Source organism: Hordeum vulgare, chromosome 3H, assembly GCF_904849725.1.
Source record: "Hordeum vulgare subsp. vulgare chromosome 3H, MorexV3_pseudomolecules_assembly, whole genome shotgun sequence".
In the NCBI taxonomy this organism is placed as follows: Eukaryota; Viridiplantae; Streptophyta; class Magnoliopsida; order Poales; family Poaceae; genus Hordeum; species Hordeum vulgare.
The window spans coordinates 334,345,616-334,360,653 of record NC_058520.1 but is presented as its reverse complement, the minus strand read 5'-3'; the positions used below and the strand labels follow the sequence as shown (position 1 = coordinate 334,360,653).

The 15,038-nt window shown below is 42.1% G+C and overlaps 1 pseudogene; it reads right to left on the bottom strand.

The window, feature by feature from the left end:
• Positions 1-2,932: 2,932 nt before the first annotated feature.
• Positions 2,933-4,110, bottom strand: LOC123441739 (annotated as a pseudogene).
• Positions 4,111-15,038: the final 10,928 nt, after the last annotated feature.

The window sequence follows — 15,038 nt, the reverse complement described above, 5'->3', positions numbered from 1 at the left end:
CTTATTAATAATAGGATCCAAATAAAATATTTGGGGTGAAACACTTCTCCTATTTTGAAGACTTGTAGTGCAAACCTCAATCCATTGGGTTTTGATAGCTTAAATAAAATAAAAGATTTTTGATCAAAACAATATTTGGTAAAAAATAGTTTTAAGTCCTATACACATGGTATGGTCATTGGGCAAAGACTTGGATCAAGGGGTGAGTCTAAAGAGTAGTAGGAATTTTAGTGATTTAAACACTACCAAGCAAACGAGGAAACAACAACCACATCAAGCATCACATGCACTCACAAAAAATTAGTTGGTTCTAATTTTTTAGCTATCTCAAATGGGAATAGTAAGGAAAAACATAAGGTGTGACAACACAATTCTATCAATTGCCCAAAAATAATATTTTACCCTTCGCGATTATGCTTTCGAGAGATATGCCACTAGTGAACCTATGGTCCCCGCGTCCATTCTCAATTAATTTGTTGGTTCCTATAATCACTACTACCATTTTTTTGTCACTATCATTATTTTCTAATAATCTTGTAACTGGCAGGAATAAGGGGAGTGACGACCCCCTTGTCTTTGATGGGTGCAAGCAATTTTTTTGGTTGTGAATAATTGATGTCAAAGTTGTTAATGTGGTGCCTCCTACTCGTTCGACAAACCTTGATTCTTAGCTGACGGAAATATTTTTAGCTGTTGTGCTACATCAACCTACCTCTTCGTGGTAATGCAACAACACCTAGGGGTAGCATGAAGGAGCTTCTTGAGGCAACTCAACTCAAAACTTTTGGCAAGCGATTGGCCAACACAACCAAGAGCATCAATCAAAAACTCAGCGGCATAAATCCGAGCAAGATGAGCTTAATTAGAGAAGGGTCAATCACCTGAGGGCCGAACAACATCTTGTGGACAAGCTTAGAAAATTTGGGGTTAATAAATCTTACCCCTGGGAAATTTCATTCCAGATCTAGATGAGTAGGGGACGACAGCATGCTATCCAACCACGAATGTCCCAAGTACACCGGCTGCCCACCTCCACTACAAGAAATATGCTAGTACGACGCTATATTTTCGTTGCTACATCGTCACGGTTTTTAATTTACGATGATCTTATGATGAAAAACCAAGCATCGAAAATGAAGCGTCAAAAACTGACAGCAGCGACGTTTTGATCGAAATCGTCGTAACTTTTACGATGATTCCTAGATCGCCGTAATCTTTACGACAATCCTAAATCTTTGTTGGCAATCTAACACAATCCTACATGGAAGTTCTATGTGGAAAAATTACCACGAAATCAAAACGTCATGGTTGAAATCAGCCCAACTCATTTCAATTGATTAGATGGGCTGGTTTTATTTTTTTGGGCTTTTTCTTATTGGGCTTCTTTTGGGGCCTTAGCCTATTTACAGCCACTTCTAGTATTTTTTTCGAATTTTTTTATCATTATAATTTGGGCCCTGGCCTTTTAGTGCCCAAATACATTTGATCTAGTTCAATTTTGGCCTTTTTTCATTTTTGAATTCAGCAACTTTTTTTTATTTTATGCTGTTAATGGATCTATAAATAACAGCCCATACAACTTTGAAGCTCATACAAATAAATCTGAAGCATCTCTAAATGACAGCCCACACAACAAAGTTTGAAGCACATTCCAAGATATGATAATATAGCCAAAACCTGTAGCACAACCAAAATCTGCTACCAAACCTGTAGCACAATATGATACAAAATTACACAACCAAGTGCACAAAATCTGCTACCAAACCAAGTGCTATCACAAAATCTGCTACCAAACGAAGTGCTATCACAAAATCTGTTACCAGGTGCACAAAAACTGCTACCAAAATCTGTTTTGCTTGATGGGCGATGCTTGGTCAGAACTTTCGCAACAACTGAAAAAGAAGACTTTCACTGTTTGCCTTCTTGTACAAGAGCAGTCATCTTCTCTTCCGTATCAGATTGAAAGATAATAGAGTAGAATGAATCAGGTTTGTTCATTCGAACTAAAAAGCCACACACGTATATATTTTTGACTTCTAAACTTCTTCAATTTCTTTAATAGTTCTGAGAGAGTTTTCATGGAAACTTCATTTCAGCTAACTGAAATGACATAATAGAGTGAATTAGCCTCGTTCAAATAAACTAGATATATGTTCCAACTTCTAAAATTTCTTCAAGTTTCTTACTAGTTCTTGCATAGAACAACATTAGCGAATTTTCTCCATAACAAGATAAGGGAACCAAACAGCATGTCGGCGACTACACAACCATGAATGATGCCCACGAAGAAAGAATGCACAAACACAAATGATAAATCCACTAATTAACCACATGTGGAACCGAGGGAGTACATTTTCTTGTACCGATTAACTGGTAGTAGCACTAAGTACTGTGAAATGGCCCTCGTTACGTCTGAACAAGTTGATTACTATCACACGGGAATTGCCATCACATCTCCAACCAACAAGCTAGATAATAAGAAAGAAAAAAGACACTTTGTTTAACTGTTTTACTACTACTATAGTTCTGCTAACATCAAGGTGTTTCTCCTATGAGAATTGCGTGGACTCTACCATTAAATTCGTTTTTCCTGACACACAAAAGCTTACTGCACATCCACAAAGTACAGACTATATGACAACAATTGTCTTTGACAAATATAGTAGATGGGCATAACTTACAAAGAATGTTGAGCTTCATTTCATGATGTCAAAGTAGGCTTCCCTTCCAGCAGGATGCAACTCTGCATTCGTGCATTTAAAAGCTCCAACCACACCCAGCAGGATGTAGCTCCCCTTTCACCTGACCAAACCAAGTTTTTAATTATATCACTTGTCTGATATACAACCCCGCACCAAGTTTCAACATATCAGGTTTTTTCATGTTTCCACGCGTAGTATAGGTGTTAACTTTATTGACCAGATTACGCAAGCTATGAACAGTCAGTTAAAGCAATTGCCTGTAAAGAGTCTCAGTTAACACATTGCTAATAGATGTCTCAGTTACCACATTGCTAATAGCTGTCTGAGTTAACACATTGCTAATAGCTATCCCAATTTAAGGTTTCTGCATTTCTAATGAATATGGTAGTAAAATGTTGTTAAACTGTCATTGGATTTCATTCAGTGGGCTACCTACCGTGATGTCAGAAAACAGTAGGCATACAACTCCTTTGAGAAATCAGTAAATCAGTAAATTTTATTTCACTCAAAGTTTCTGTGGGTGTTGCTAAAAAATGTTTCACACAGGTGCACCCAATGCACGAAAGAAACAACATTGCTATCCCTTTGTTAAATATGAAAACTATAAGCATAAAAATCAGGCCTCTTGTGGTAAGTACTGAGCTTACTTGTTGAACAAATTCGATGGATGTGTCCGGCCATCCGACATAGAAGCAGAGGAGAAGCGCTCTCTTGAGGGACATGAGATCCCTGGGGAACTCCTTGAGCAGCTATCACATACAAGCAAGCATGCTATTCATCAGCCAGCAGCAGCAGAACCCATTTCCAAATCGGCACGAGAAATCGATTCGAGCCGCCGTGAACCTAGAAATGCCGGTCTATGGACACCTCCATGTCCCTGTCCTCGCCGACGAGGGCGGAGAGTGCCTGGAACACCGCCCACTCGTACTCCGTCGCCTTGCCCTTGTCGAAGCAAACGAATACACACGGCGCGAGCGTGCTGTGGGTCAACGGGGGGAGGATTTGGAAGGGAAGCGGGAAAAGGAGCGAGGAGTGGCTGGGCTTACAATGCTAGCGGCGGCCCCGGCGCGGTCGCGCGGGCCGAGGAAGTGTGCGGCGTGCAGCGCGGCGGGCCCGCGGCCATGCCCAAATGCCATGGTCTGCGCATAGCAGTCGTCCAGCGTCACGACACAGTCCGCGGAGGTCGTCCAGCGTCACAACACAGTCCGCGGAGGCCACCTCGCTCCTCCCCCTCGAGCTTTGGCCTTGCGAATCAGGGGCGGGGAGCGAGGGAGACGAGGTCACCTGTCGGCGGGCGGGGAGGTGGACCGAAACCGAAATAGATCGGAGGTTGCGGGCGGTGTGGTGGATCTAGCTGCTGCGGCGGCGGCAGGGCGCGGAGACGGCGGGGAGGGAGAGTGTGGAGCATCAGGGGGAAGGAGCCGAGAGCAAGGGAGATAGAGGGCGCACGACGCGCACGAGGTGAAGCTAGGGACAGCACCGGCGGTGGACGCAGCTGAGGGGGGAGGGAGGGAGGGAGGAGAAGGGCTAGGGTTTGGGCTGCGGGTGGGGTTATCTTTTTTCATATTTTTTTCCTGTAGATACATGGATGGATGGATATGAGATGGTGATATAGATGGATGGATGGGCGCCATGTCATCGATCCATGGGAAGAGTTCCGATTGGTTCGAAAAATCAGTGATTTAAAATAGTTTCCAAGTACTAAAAATAGAGGAATTATGTGAAGCATCTATCAAAAATATTTTGCAAAACGGCGTCACACAAATTTTCACTAGAGTTAGACCACATTTTATGATGAGGACCAATTTTTATGCATTTCTCATCTTTCTAGCTATTTGTAATCATTTTCCGAGTGGGAAAAATGGGTTTTTTGTGAAGAACCTACGAAATATTTATTGCAAAGATGGACTCCATCAATTTTCTAAAATACTAGTACATATTTAATATACAATTGACCAAATGGTTGGGTGTCAAAACCTTTTATCCACCTCCCTTGAAAAAGAAAACTTTCTGCCGATTCAGCTCGAAGGAGCTCAAATTTGAACTTCAGCTGCCTCATAGTTTGCTATTTATTTTTTTCAAAAAATATTTCTAGGTACAAAAGTTTCTATTTCTTCATAGATACTAAAAAATATTTGCAAAAATCAGGACCTAGCTACGAACGGTCATACCCGCCGTTTGGACCACATTTTGAAATAGGCATGAGAAATTCAAAAACAATCAAAAAATTGGAAAACCTTCGCATTGTGTCATCATATGTGACCAAGTTACCAGGTAAAATAATAAACTTGTAATATGGCAATTATTTTGAAAAATGTTCTTAGAAATGGGCTATCATGTATGAAGATTCATGGCTTTCAAGCCAAATGATCAATCTTATGGCCACATGATACGTCTCCAACGTATCTACAATTTTTGATGGTTTCATGCTATTATCTTGTCAAACTTTGGATGTTTTCCATGCTTTTTATTTATTTTCTGGGAGTAACTTATTAACTCGGTGCCAAGTGCTAGTTCCTGTTTTTTCCATGTTTTTGACCCCTTTCAGAGGAGATTTTGAAATGGAGTCCAAACGAAAGAACATCCCCGAAAAGCTTTTTTTCGAATGGAAGAAGATCGAAGAACTTGGGAGCCAAACCAGAGGAGCGCCATGGGCCCCACAAGCCCCCACCCCGCGACAGGGGGGCCGCGCCATCCCGGCTTGTGGGCCCCTGGAGGTCCCCTGACCTAGATCTTGCGCTTATATATTCCCGAATATTCCCAAGAAAATCAAGAGACGATTGCAATCACTTTTCCACCGCCGCAAGCTTCTCTCTCCGCAAGATACCATCTGGGGCACGTCCTGGTGCCCTGCCTAAGGGGGATTCGGACACGGAGGGCTTCTCCATCAACACCATGACCTCGCCGATGATGCGTGAGTAGTTCACCATAGACCTACGGGTCCATAGCTAGTAACTAGATGGCTTCTTCTCTCTCTTGGATCTTCAATACAAAGTTCTCCATGATCTTCATGGAGATCTATCCGATGTAATCTTCTTTTGCGGTGTGTTTGTCGAGATCCAATGAATTGTGGATTTATGATCAGATTATCTATGAATCTTATTTGAGTTTCTTCTGATATCTCTTATGCATGATTTCATAACCTTGTAATTCTCTTCGAGTTGTGGGTTTTGTCTCGCCAACTAGATCTATGATTCTTGCAATGGGAGAAGTGCTTGGTTTTGGGTTCATACCATGCGGTGACCTCACCCAGTGACATAAGGGGTAGAGAGGAACACATCGTGTTGTTGCCATCAAGGGTAAAAATATGGGGTTTTCATCATTGGTTTGAGATTATCCCTGTACATCATGTCATCTTGCTTAAAGAGTTACTCTATTTGTCATGAACTCAATACACTAGATGCATGCTGGATAGCGGTCGATGTGTGGAGTAATAGTAGTAGATGCAGAAAGTATCGGTCTACTTGTCTCGGATGTGATGCCTATATGCATGATCATTGCCTTAGATATCGTCATGACTTTGTGTGGTTCTATCAATTGCTCGACAGTAATTTGTTCACCCACCGTGATATTTCCAATTTTGAGATAAGCCTCTAGTGAACACTATGGCCCCCAGGGTCTACTCCACACAATATTTTCAGCCTTACACTTTTTACTTCGTTGCTCTTTCAGCCTTCAGATCTCACTTTGCAAGCAATCTTGAAGGGATTGACAACCCCTTTGAAGCGTTGGGTGCAAGCTTGTTTGTGTTTGCGCAGGTACTTTGGTCTTGACGAGGCCCTCCTTCTGGATCGATACCTTGGTTCTCAAACTGAGGGAAATACTTACTGCTCCTATGCTACATCACCCTTTCCTCTTCAAGGGAAAAACCGACGCAAACCAGAGAAGTAACAAGAAGAATTCCTAAGTGCCAGGGAAGGACTTTTGTAGCCGTAGCTCCACATTCATGGCATAGTTTGTTGAAATGATCTCATATTGTGCACAAGGGTGCGTATTGGAAGGGCAAGCAATGTTGCCTAAGAAAGTGTTCATTTTATTTGGACGGAAAATTCATTTTCCATTTTTCGAGTACCCAAAATGAGTTTTTTGTGAAGGACCTACCATATATTTGTTGCAAAATTGGACCAAATCATTTTTCTAACATACTAGTACATATTTAATGTACAATTGACCAAATGGTTGGGTGTTAAAGGCTTTTATCGACCTCTCATGAAAAAGACAATTTTTTGTTGAATCAGTTGGAAGCGGGTCAATTTGGAACTGCAACTACATTATAGTTTGCTCTTTATTTTTCCCAAAAATAATTTCTAGGTACACAAGTATCTATTTAATGAGAGAAACACCAAAATATTTCCAAGATTCAACCACTAGGTAGAAATAGTCATACCCGCTGTTTTGACCGCATTTTAAAATGGGCATGAAATTACAAAAAATAAAAAAAAATGGAAAACCATTGCATTGTGTCATTATATGTGACAAAGTTAGAGGAAAAATAATAAACTTGTAACACGACAATTTTTTTAAAAAAGTGTTCTTATAAATGGCCTATCATGTGTGAAGATTCATGGTTTTCAAGCCAAATGATCAATCTTATGGCCAAATTAATGACATAGTTTGTTGAAATGATATAATATTATACACAAGGGTGCATATTGAAATGGCAAACAATTTTGATTAATGAAGTTTTATTTTTCCTTGTATGTAAAAATCACTTTCCATTTTTCAAGGGCCCAAAATGAATTTCTTTGTGAAGGCCTACCATATATTTTTTTAAAATTGGACCAAATCATTTTTCTAAAATACTAGGCCATATTAATTGTACAATTGACAAAATGGTTAGGTGTTAAAAGCTTTTATGCACCTCTCGTGAAAAAGACAACTTGATGTCGATTCAGTTGGAAGCGGGTTAAATTTGAACTGCAGCTGCATTATAGTTTGCTCTTTATTTTTCCCAAAAATCATTTATAGGTACATAATTATCTATTTAATCAGAAATATATGGTGTGGTGGCTTGACGTCAATGTTTGGATGGTGGTCGAGGGCCCCAACTCCAGAGCACGTGAACTTGCATGCCAGCTGCATGGTCACCGCGTGACATTTGCGTTCCCACGCGTTCTGGGTGGAATAGGCTTGTTTGGTGGGTTGTACAATCCCTCGGTAGGTGTTAGGAAGAAGAATACAATAGAATAATCTCGCGAGGAGACTGAACTAAGCTCAAACATGAATTAGCAGCCAAGTGTTCGATTAGTGGTGCGGGTAATGCACATAGACAATGGGGCTAAATTTTGGCTGAGGATGATAATCTACCAAGCAGACTCTCTTGGCAAATTTTTAGCTCAAATGGATGAACCTAGGTGGCACTTGGTTTGCAAAGTAACACACTTGGATTGAGCTGAAATTTGGTGTATGATGTTAATTTGGGCATATGAAGGCACTGTAAAAAAATTATACCATTTGTACATGCCAAAGTGACACTTCCTTCAAAATGTGCCAATCTATACAGAAAATGGTAATTGAAACTGGGCTCACATAGATAATTGGATTGAGTTGAAATTTGGAGGAGGATGATGATTTGGGAACATTAAGGCACTGTAAAAATTTCATAAAATTTGGATAAACAAAATTGTATTTCCTTCAAAATGCTCTCTACTGAACAGAATATTGGGAAAAATATTGAGGGAAACTAGCTGAATTAAATGAGCTAAAATTTGGGGGAGTGAGGTTATATGGTGAGTTTCATCCCCTGGTAAATTTTCATCAGCTATAAAGCAATATAAAATGTAGTTGCGTCACAAAATGAAAATATTACCAGAAACAAAGATTGGATGATAAGCTCACATGGATTGTTAAATGGGGCTAAAATTTTGTGGAGAGCTATGTTTTGGGCACAAAGAAGATGTGGAAAAAACTCAACTCATCAGGATATTCCTATCTAGTACTTCCTTCATAAAGCTGTTAGCTGAACACAAACTTTGGAAATTTCCTCAAAAAGATTTACTAGGAAAATCGTTACGAAAGTTTTCATGAGGCAATGATTTGGATAGGAAAGAGTGCCCAAAAATATGAGGGTAATCAAATAAATATAAATAGCACTTCCTTCACAAAGTGCTATTCTGAACAGAATACGAAAATGAATATTGATGAATTATTTTTAAACTATGGAAGGAAGGGTTTTCACATATTTGAGGAATATATGATCCAAAGTATTTATGAGAATTTTTTGATAACTTTTGGAATGGCAGAATAGTAGGTTGCTTCACAAACTAGGATGTGGTGTGATAGAATGGACCCACGAGTGACATGTCAACATAGTTAGGACATGTTACAACATTTTTATAATCGTCGAAAAAGTTATGACGATCTCAATTTATGCGGTTACGACGTTTTTGACTCACATCATCGTAATTTATATGTAGATTTGATCCCCTCAAATGGCTTACGACAATCTCGTATGAAATCGTCATAGATTTATGATGAAGTCATCAATGACATTTTAAAGAACGTCATGTATGAGCATATTTCTTGTAGTGCTCGGGGCCGAGATCGGCCAACCCATGTAAACAAGAGTAAGGCTCCTCGGCACCGAGGCGAAGTGCATCCACCACGGCCCCAGATGAAATATGATCTGAGAAAGAAGCTACCTTCAAGGGTAGCAGTCAAACCCCCAGTAGATTTACAAATCTAGGGAACACCCACCGACGGGACAAGGAAGGTACCTAGCTTGGTTAGACAAGAACGATGACATGCATGATTATACGCACGACCGAGACATCACCATGTCCGATGTGCGTCACACTACTTCTAGGATCCAAGGTGCAGCTCACGCACATGTGGTTTAAAGACGAGTCGATGAAACACCAATTCCCGAAATGTTTTAAACCAATAGATATCAAGAAATATGACACAACAATGGACCTTGTCATATGGATTGAGGATTTCCTCATGCACATACACATGGGCGGTGGGGATGACCTCCATGCCATAAAATATCTACCCTTGGAACTCAAAGGTTCACCTCAGCACTGGCTTAATAGTCTCCCCGAGGACTATAGGCACTTGGGAGGACCTCAGAACTCATTCTGACAAAACTTCCAAGGCACTTAGGTACGACCACCGAAGGCCGAGGACCTCGCCAGCATGATACATCAACCCGAGGACTCAACACAAACAATTATGGACAATTCCTAACTAAGAAAAAACAGATTGTAGATTGCCCAGACGATGAGACGATACCTTGTTTCGGCACAACATCTATGATGAATGGTTATCCTGAGAGTTCGGTCATGAAAAGCCACAAACAATGGAAGCCCTCACATATCTTATGACTAGGTTTTGCATCGGTGATGAAAACCGGTTGGCTCATAAAAACAACCATACCAACAATCCCCACACTTCTGAAGTGTGTGATGATAACGACAAACCTTGGCTTAACAAAAACAATAAGTGCCTCAGTAAATGAAGCAACAAAGGTGCTGAGGATACCACGTCAATGCAAAATTCAGCAATCGGTGTGGTGGCAACAACAATAAGCCTTTCCAAGGCGGTAGGGACGACACAAGTCAATTGGACAGAATCCTGGATAAACCATGTGGCATTCATGATAGTCCTACAAACCAGTCACACATACTATAGAAATTGTTGGGTTATTAAGCAAGCTGGAAAGATTGTGTCTGACAATCAAGGGAACATAAAAACTCATAATGAGGATATAGACTAGCAAGGGTCGGACAATGCAGGCCAAAAGAAGTTCCCTCCTGAAGTTAAGGATGTAAACATGATATACATTACACATGTCACCGGGAAGGAGTGGAAACACGCACTCTGCGACGTGTACATTGTAGAGCGTGACATGTTGAAGTACAACCCATGGTCGGAAACTTCCGATATGACCACCCGACCAACATCGTCACAACAGCATATCGATGTTGGTCCTTGACCCCATAGTCAACGATTGTCATTTGATCTGAGTCCTCATGAACGATGGCAACATCCTCAACCTCATCTATGCTAACACAGTAAAAAAGATGCATATTGACCCAACCAGGATCACACCGAGTAGTACCACTTCCAAGGGTATCATACGAGGGATTGAAGCACAATGCTAGGATAGAGTGAGCATCACCAGAAAATAGCTTGGAAATGGGACTATTAGAGCGTTGCACACCTGTCACGAGCGCCACCACGGGCCGCACTCGGCCAACCCGTCGCGCTTCTATGGGGTGGTGAAGGTGCCCAAAGGACTGATACATCTCAAATGTATCTACTTTTCCAAATAGTTTTGCTCTGGTTTTGCCCTCTAATTTGCATGATTTGAATGGAACTAACCCGGACTGACACTGTCTTCAGCACAACTAATGTGGTGTTATTTTTGTGCACAAATAAAAGTTCTCAGAATTTAACCAAAGTTCTTGTGAATTATTTCTGGAATAGATGATGAATTATGGAGCAAAGAAGTACCAGAGGGGGGCTGTGTGTGGGCTACAAGCCATCAGAACGCGCCCACCCCGTGGGTGCGCCTTTTAGCTTGTGGGTCCCACGTGGCTCCCCCATCCTAATTTGAGTCCTATTAGTTCATGTCTTTGGAGAAAAAAACAGAGACAAGATTTCATCACATTTACGAGACGAAGCCACCGCCACCTCGAGTTCTTCCTCAGGGGGGGGGGGGCTGATGTCGAGTCTCCTTTGGGCTCGGGAGAGGGGGTTCATCTTTGTCGTCATCACCAACCGTTCTCCATCAATAATTCCATGATGCTCACTATTGGGAGTGAGTAATTCCTTTCTAGGCTCGCTTCGTAGTGATGGATTTTGGATGAGATTGATCATGTCATCGAGTTAAGTAGATAGGGCTTGATCCCTAGTATCCATTATGTTCTGAGATTCATGTTGCTATGACTTTGCAATGCTTAATGCTTGACACTATGCCCCGAGTACCATGATTTCAGATCTTAACCTATTTTGTTTTCTGTGAATATCAAAGTGTTTGATCCTATCTTTCAAGTCGTATGCACCTACTACGTGTTATGACCTGCCTGCCCCAAGGTAACAATAATTGGGATTCTTTCGAGTGATTGTCGTAGTATGATGAGTTCATGTAATCACCATGTGTTAATGCTTTCTTCTAGTTCTCTATTAAAAGGGGCCTTAATATCCCTTAGTTTACCCCACTGTCATGGGAGGGTAGGACAAAGTATGGCATACAAGTTCTTATCGCAAGCACGTATGACTACATATGAAATACATGCCTACATTGTTGGAAATATGCCCTAGAGACAATAACAAAGTGGTTATTATTATATTTCCTTGTTCATGATAATTGTCTATTGTTCATGCTATAATTTTATTAACAGGAAACCGTAATACATGTGTGAATACATAGACCACAACATGTCCCTAGTGAGCCTCTAGTTGGCTGGATCGTTGATCAATAGATGGTTATGGTTTCCTGGCCATGGACATTGGATGTCATTGATAATGGGATCACATCATTAGGAGAATGATGTGATGGAGAAGACCCAATCCTAAGCATAGCACAAGATTGTGTAGTTCGTCTGCTATAGCTTTTATAATGTCATGTATATTTTCCTTAGACCATGAGATTGTGCAACTCCCGGATACCGTAGGAGTGATTTGGGTGTATCAAATGTCACATCATAACTGGGTGATTATAAAGGTGCACTACAGGTATCTCTGAAAGTGTCTGTTGGGTTGGTACGAATCAAGACTGGGATTTGTTGTTCCGTGTGACGGAGAGGTATCTCTAGGCCCACTAGATAATTCATTATCATAATGAGATCAATGCGAATAAGGAGTTAGCCACGGGATCATGTGTTACGGAACGAGTAAAGAGACTTGCCCGTAACGAGATTGAACAAGGTATAGGGATACCGATGATCGAATCTCAGGCAAGTATCATACCGGTAGACAAAGGGAATTGCATACATGATTGAGTGAATCCTCGACATCCTGGTTCATCCGATGAGATCATCGTGGAATACGTGGGAGCCAACATCGGTATCCAGATCCCGCTGTTGGTTATTGACCAGAGAGATGTCTCGGTCATGTTTACATGGTTCCTGAACCCGTCGGGTCTACACACTTAAGGTTCGGTGACGCTAGAGTTGTTATGGGAATTGTATGTGTGGTTACCAAAGGTTGTTCGGAGTCCCAGTTGAGATCCCAGATTTCACGAGTAGTTTCGGAATGGTACTTACGTAAATATTTATATATGGGAAGTCCAATTTCGGTCGCCACAGAAGTTTCGGGGTATATCAGTATTGTACCGGGACCATCAAAAGCGTACCGGGGGTCCACCGGGAGTGTCCACCTATCCTGGAGGGCTGCATGGGCCGAAAGTGGAACGGAACCAGCCCGTGGTGGACTGGTGTGAGCCAAGAGAGGAGGGCCCAAGGCGCCCAGGGCTAAACCCTAGGGCGTGGGGCTGCCACCCACCACCTTGGGTGGCAAGCCACCCCTAGGGCGCCGCCACCCCCTCCTCCTAGGGCTGCAGCCGCCCCTCCTAGGGGAACCCTAGGGTGGCCGGCCACCTATCCCTCCCTCCTATAAGTAGAGAGGGTTTTGGGCGGGTTGCGCACACCTTGATCACCACCCCTTGGCGCAGCCCTAGCTCTCCACCTCTCCTCCTCCGCGGTGCTTGGCGAAGCCGTGCTGAGAACCACAAGCTCCATCGCCACCACGCCGTCGTGCTGCCGGAGCTCTCCCTCAACTTATCCTTCACTCTTGCTGGCTCAAGATGGAGGAGACGTCACTGGGATGTAGGTGTGTTGAACGCGGAGACACTGTACGTTCGGTGATTCGACCATATCGCCGCGAGTACGACTCCATCGACCACGTCAATAGTAATGCTTCCGCTTTGCGATCTTCGACAGTATGAAGATGCTCTTCCTCTCTCATTGCTGGTTTCTCCTAGTTTGATCTTGGTGTGACGTAGAATTTTTTTTTGAATTATTACTACGCTCCCCAATAGTGGCATCTGAGCTAGGTCTATGCGTAGATTATATGCATGAGTAGAACACAAGTAGTTGTGAGCGATGATTTGGTCAATTTGCTTACCGTTACTTGTCTTATCTTGATTCAGCGGCATCGTGTGATGACGCGGCCCAGAGCGACTTTACACGTACTCTTACGTGAGACTGGTTCCACCACCCAACATGCACTTGTTGCATAAGGTGGCTAGCGGGTGTTTGTCTCTCCCACTTTAGTCGGATCGGATTCGATGAAGAGGGTCCTTATGAAGGGTAAATAGCAATTGGCATATCACCGTTGTGGATGTGACGTAGGTAAGAAATGTTCATGCGAGAAACCCATAGCAGCCACGTAAAACTTGCAACAACAATTAGAGGACGTCTAACTTGTTTTTGGAGGGTATGCTATGTGATGTGATATGGCAAAAAGGATGTGATGATATATATGTGATGTATGAGATTGATCATGTTCTTGTAATAGGATTCAGTACTTGCATGTCGATGAGTACGACAACTGGCAAGAGCCATAGGAGTTGTCTTAATTTATTGTATGAGATGCAACGCCATGTGATTACTTTACTTTATTGCTAACCATTATCCATAGTAGTATAAGTAATAGTTGGCGAGACGTCCTCATGAAGACACAATGATGGAGATCATGGTGTCATGCCGGTGACAATGATGATCATGGCGCTCCCTGAAGATGGAGATCAAAAGCGCAAGATGATAATGGCCATAACATGTCACTATATGATTTGCTTGTGATGTTTATCATGTTTCTATATCTTATTTGCTTAGAAGGACGGTAATAAATAAGATGATTCCTCACTCAAATTTCAAGAAATGTGTTCCCCCTAAGTGTGCACCGTTGCGAAGGATCATTGTTTCGAAGCACCACCTGATGATCGGGTGTGATAGATTCTAACGTTCGCATACAACGGGTGGAAGCCAGATTTACACACGCAAAACACTTAGGTTGACTTGATGAGCCTAGCATGTACAGACATGGCCTCGGAACATGAGAGACCGAAAGGTCGAACATGAGTTGTATGGAGATACGATCAACATGGAGATGTTCACCATTGATGACTAGTCTGTCTCACGTGATGATCGGACACGGCCTAGTCGATGTGGATCATGTATCACTTGGATGACTAGAGGGATGTCTATCTGAGTGGGAGTTCATTAAATAATTTGATTAGATGAACATAGTCTAAAATTGTCTTTACAATCTATGTTGTAGATCCAATGGCCCACGCACATGTTCCACTAAACTTTAACGCGTTCCTAGAGAAAACTAAGCTGAAAGACGATGGAAGCAATTATGCGGACTGGGTCCGTACCTTGAGGCTCA